The 6,000-nt window shown below is 42.7% G+C and overlaps 1 long non-coding RNA gene across 10 annotated transcripts in view; it reads right to left on the bottom strand.

The window, feature by feature from the left end:
* Positions 1-222: 222 nt before the first annotated feature.
* The window catches only part of LOC121910312, a 61,951-nt gene continuing 56,173 nt past the window's right edge, over positions 223-6,000 (bottom strand). For 5 of the 10 annotated variants that reach the window (XR_006099640.1, XR_006099641.1, XR_006099643.1 and 2 more), the window contains one exon: positions 223-665. This is a non-coding gene — a long non-coding RNA (uncharacterized LOC121910312). The remainder of the gene's footprint in view (positions 666-6,000) is intronic. The other 5 variants (XR_006099645.1, XR_006099637.1, XR_006099639.1 and 2 more) reach the window with 2 other exon arrangements.

Here is a 6,000-nt window from a genome sequence, read left to right as displayed (position 1 = left end):
GCAGGAAATGCCTCGTCCACTGCACTTCACCCCCCCGCCCCCCTCCCTCCTCCCAACCTTTCTTCTTCCTCTTCCTCCTCATCACTCTGGAAGAACAGAGAGAAAGGAGGGCTGTAAATGGCAAAGGATGGTGGAAAAAACAAGAAGGAGAGGAGAAGGGACAAATAAGGCGAGAGTGATGTTGGAGCGGGTGGAGGGAGCAGGGAGGAGGGAGGGGGTGAGATGAGGGGCAGAGAGAGAGAGAGAGAGAGAGGGAGGGTGGGGAGAAAAGGAGAACGAGGGGTGGAGGGGAGCAGGGTGTTAAGGGAAACATCCATCACTGTTTTAAGTGACTGCAGTGGGACGGAGCTGAGTAAAAGGTCGTCTGGTCTCTTTCTGTGCACAGTGGGCACCTGGGCAGAGCTGAGCAGCTTCCAAATGACTCCAGGCTAATTATCTCACGCAGACCGTCTGTTACAGCAGTCTGACACTTTTACTGACTCACTCGTCTACCGCAAGTGCGCAAGCAAAACAAGGCAGTCATACACCCAAATACTCTCCTGCTAACAAAATGGAGCACGCAGGAAAAACAAGAAGTTTTGGACTTTGTTGTTGTGTTGCAAATGTAAGTTGTGATTTGTCTTACCTGTGAGAGCAGGGAGAAAGACAGACAACTGCCACGGCTCCTAGAGAAGAAAAGATAAAGATAGCAATTTAGCATAAGTGTGGGAAAACAGAAAAATGTAGGAGGGTTGACCGTTTTCGCTGCCTTTACAAGCACGAGAAAACCCTCAGAAAAACTGGAACAGAGAACAAAATACAGCAGAGTTCATCTCTAAAACATCAGTTCTTTTGTAGTCCCTGCAAAAGAGTAAACATGCTGTGATTATCCAAGTGTCCACCTGCGCAGAGCCTGAGCGGATGCACTTGAGGACACACTAGGAATTTTGTGGTCATGACCTGTTCCAGCAGGGACACAAAGCAAACCGCCAGTATGTGACTAGGCTAGCTGAACATGTGTGTTGTGTGTGTGTGTGTGTGTGTGTGTGTGTGTGTGCTAGAGTTCCAGGGAGAAGTTTGAATTCTAACCAGAATGCAAATCATTTGAATCTTCAGTTAAAGAAAAACAGACTGCAGCACTAATGCAGCGTCGGCGTACAAAAGGAAGAGTCATAGAGTGGCTCAAAGTGTAAATTGGGCATCTGAGTCAAATTGTCTGGTGGCCAAGGGGTTAAAAGCTTTTGCCTGTGGCGACAATGCCAGGCCAGCTATAGGTCACATTCAAGTCCCAGCCACTGGATAGCCAACCTGCAAGACAGAGCATAATTATCCCAGCCAGTTACAGTTCAATAACTCCATCAAGCTGCTAGCCAGATACCAGGTTTCCCTGGCAACGCCTCCGAAGTGAATCACAGATCAGAGAGAGAAGGGGAGATAACACCGGACCCTGGGAGGGAGTGGGGCCAGGAGGACGGAGGGGGGGGGGGATACACCCTCAAATACTGTGTGCCTTTAAACAATACAAAACACACATGTGCGATGCTAACACATAAACACACACACACAACAAACCAGGTCTGAGAGCATTCCAGGTGGCTGTGCTGAGACTCGGCCTGTCAGGCCTTGAGTCTGCTCCCTCTGAGCTCTGTTGTTTGGTTTTCAATCATCAGCTCCACTTTCCAGACTCCTGCTCTGTGCCCACAAGGCCCGCCGTGAAAATCCTGAAGTCTCAGAGCAGCTCAACTGTCCTTTCAATAGACACCCCCACCTCCCACAGCACTTACTGTAATCTGAAAAACTTAATGGAGTTTATCTCTCATCCCTGTCGCCCTGAGAATAATAGAGAAACTTTTGTGCTTTGGATGCACGGGGATAATTACATTACGAGTGGCACTACGATTTATACCCTTGATTGAATTAAAAACAAAATTGAATTGGCTTTAGTGCAGACTGTAGGAGGCGAGGCTCCGTGTATGAAATGTGTGTCCATGTCGTCGAACAGGTGTATGTGTGCGGTGTCATCGGCACACTTTTTGTGTGTGTTCAGGTGACTGTCTGGCCTCCTGCCGCAGTGTCTGGAAACTCAGACGCCACCCACCCCCTACCCCCCCCCTCCATTCCACACTGCTCTGCTATCAGGCATACCTGACGCCCCCCTCCTCTTCCTCCCCCTCCTTACCCCACCTGCACCTCCTCCTCCTCCTCCTCCTCCTCCCTGCAGTGATAAGAGATCCACTGAACACTAAGCTGCTTCACCAGACAACACAACCTGACAATCAATGCAAAAAAAAAAAAAAAAAAAAAAAAAAAAAGCCCTCTAATTCACTAAATCCATCTGATTTCCATGTCAGCTCGAGCCCAAAATCCAAATGTGGCGGATAAATGCTAATCTGTCCTTATTACTTTTATCGGGGACCGACGTGGCGGCGCAGTGTGTTACATGACCACCTCTGAACAATGGAGTGTAATCTCTCGCACACACTCGGGTCCATCAGCTGGAGCCTTTGGTTTATCTACACCTATTCAAGGTCTGAATCAATCTTTCCTGCAGGAACTTGAAGACTAGCGGACTATAGAAACCGCATACTGAATGCTGTTTATTTAGGACATCTAATGATAAAAGTATTACAATACGTTTAGTGACGTGTGCATAAAATGAAGCAAAAGCAGAGTTTCATGATTATTAGTTTCATGACTTCACTTTTTGAGCAGATCTTTAACATCTCACTTCCTCAATATTTAGTGATGTCATCTGTCTAAATTATGACTGATTCATATTTTTTGTATTTTTGTGAAACAGTTTGATTGGACCTGTGTCAACACAAAAGTTTTACAAAAAACATGACAATTAAAAGCTAATATTGCACATGATGTTCAGTAATTTGACCTAGACGACTACTTCCAGCTCTACTGTCATCTTATTATATTAAAATGAAAAGATATCATGAAATGAGCATTTCCAGAGTCATGTAATATTACGTAATATATATAAGCAATGTCCCAACTTTAAATGAACCCATTCTTATGTCAAATATATTCACGTTCCATATACTTCATTAATTCAATTCACATTACTAAAATGAAGCAAAATATTTGATTTCATTCTGCATTTCCTCTGAAAATATTTATCATCATTATCATTATTATATTAAAAACTCAAAGATTCAAAAGACAATCAATTTGCTTTTTTCCCAAAGCCAATAAAACAGCTGCTTTAACAGAAAAAAAGGTTAATTTTTTCCCCCGTTGTGTAAGATGCAGTGTAATGTTCAGATGGCACAGAAGAGATCAATTTGGCAGTTGCTCACTGAGAACTAGTTTGACTTTGAATAAAGTTTGTATTCCCCATTCAGCGGAGTTACAAACTAGCTGGGAGCTGATTTTTACGGGGTGATATTTATTGGATCCTTGGCGGATTGCTCTGTGCATGCTGCTTTGTTACTGTTGGGGGAGCGGTGAGGATTTCATCAGTGGGCTCGGGTGCTGCCAGACTTTGCTGCGTGTCAGACAGACCCTAATAAAACTGTCTGGCTGTTTTGTGGGCACCAGCACTGCTCTGGCTGTGCTGCGTCTGACTGCTCAGCACTTGTCGCACTGTGCCTGGCTGTTTGGTATTCATGGGGCATGGCACTCCTTCAGCTGTTGCTGGGGGCTCTGTGGCATAGGCACAGACTGATTAGTTGGCATTGGCATTGTTCACTATGAAACCAAATGGGGAGACGAGAAAAAAAACATAATTAGGCAGAGGGGGATAGTGGGAGAGAGATGGAGAGGAGGGTATTAGAGAGAAAATCAATTGTTTTGAACTGCATTCCTAATATGGGTAATTTAGCAGAAATTAGGTTTTCAGAAAAGCATGCTGCCTTGGGAAAAACTGAAAGTTTAAAAATCAGGTCAAGCTGTAATGGTGAATGAATTCACACCTTTGAATAGCATAAAGGAAAAGAACTATTTTTTTTTCAGCAGGCCTAATTTATTGTAATTGCTCTTCTATAGTCATGTCCATAAGAGACCAATTCAATGTTTTCATTTTCTATTCAATGTTCAATCTTGTCCTTTTACCAGCCTGTCTTGCTGAATTACAATGTCTGTCTGAGTCGTCCCGCACCTCCAGTTTAAATATTGATTTAGACCATTAACCAGTTTGGTTGTGACAACTCATGACAATAGAAAATCTCAGACAGAAATGATCAAATTAAGAGAGCAACAAAAATCTAGTGGAAATGAATTAACATTTTACAAGTGCTCATTGATTTTTATTCAACTTATGTATTTCGTTCGTTCGTCTCTGCTCTGATTTTAACAAGGTCTGCGACTTTATGCAGAGAAGATATCACTCACTGTCTTTCACTGACAATTTGAATTAGTTATCATAAACATAAAGCAGGTGAAATTATTTGAGCAATGACAGTTACTATCAAAATTAGAATTTGTTTATAAAAGAAACAATTGCCCTGTAATTGTGATAGTAAATTAAAAATATATTTATATATACATGTATTTGGCTTTTATACCTGGGATGTGTATATATTTGTAAATCACTAAATAAAAACTTTTTTAAATGAGCCTACTTTTTAGGGAATTGTTTCAGATTCTATATTCTGATATTAATATTTGAAAAACAATATTATAACTGTAAAATATTTTAATACTTTGTGTTTGTTGTGAAGAAATGCGGCAGAACGTATGTGTGTGTAAAAAAAAAAAAAGAAATGAGGAGTTCAACTGGTTAGCTGTTGGCAAGGAATTCAGTAAGAGCATTGCTAAAAATCCAACTGTAAAATGGGTATATTAGAGTTTTTATTATGTTGAAAACAGCAGCAGCAGACTGCTGCTGTGGCGTCTGAATGAAGCAGGAGTGATCAAATTCAGAGCGACTGCCTTGGTAATAGAGGATCAAATATATTGGCTGGGTCTCTGCGATACTCTGCTGTGGTGGTGACAGGGGTTAATCAGCATGAGTCTGGGGTGTGGTGGTTTGGAGTGGTTGGTGTCCTGCCATTTCTAATCAGATCATGTGTTACTTGTATGGTATTCAAACAAAGATGTTGACACAAAGAGAGATTACAATGTGGGTTGACAACGCAGTGCGGTGTCGACGGGTATTCCAGGTTTTACAGCGATGACACTGCTTCGATCACCAATGGCGTTCTTGATTCATTTTTCTAATAACAACAAAAAAAAAAAATATTCCGGTTATACCAAACATGCACATTCCTGCGAGTACAAGTCCGTCATGCTGCTGTTTTTTACCGCTAAATAAATGATGCGACGGAAGAGCTGATCGAAGAAAAATCCTACAAAATTCCCACTTTATTGTACTCAACTACTTCCTTCCGTGTCAATTCTTCTTCCTTTCTTTACGTTGCCCCTAATATATGTGCATTTTAGCAGTAAATCAGTTGCTGCTTCATTCCGCCTCCACCCTTGGAACATTCGGTAGAAAGTCGATTGTGCCCTCCGCCCGCGTCCCAAGAGCCTAACCCGTGATTTTTTATCAAGAGAGCTCACAAGTTAGGGTCTCAGGGAGCAGGTGAAGTACGACAGAGTCTACTGAGGAGCCGCAGTCAGCTGCAGGGCACTGAGTGGCACTGACACCTTTCCTTCTCTCTCTCTTTCATACACACACACACGTACGCACGCACGCACACACACACACACACACATGCACACTGTCTTTCTCAACCACTGCCACTTTAAAGTACCCACTGTCTGCCCAAAGGCACCCACAGCCACAAAGTCTCTTGTCTTTTGTGAGGCATGAGATGCAGTCAAAAAACAAAACGGCTCTGTGCCCTGGACAGAGAGAAAAAAAAAAAAAATGCTGCCATGTTCCTCCTTTCCTCCACTGCAGATAACTTATTTTGTCCAGAAGGCTCAGCTTGATTCCTGCGCACACACAGACATGCAAAGGTAGAAATATTTTCACAAAAATGCTTACATGCACTAAATAACACGAGACACCAGACGACAGCGAAGGAGAAGAGAGATGACAAAAAGAGAAGACAAAGAGGTAAATTC

This window comes from Thunnus maccoyii, chromosome 13 (assembly GCF_910596095.1).
Source record: "Thunnus maccoyii chromosome 13, fThuMac1.1, whole genome shotgun sequence".
Lineage (NCBI taxonomy): Eukaryota > Metazoa > Chordata > Actinopteri > Scombriformes > Scombridae > Thunnus > Thunnus maccoyii.
Note: the sequence above shows the minus strand (reverse complement) of the source record. Positions and strands in the feature narration are given on the sequence as shown.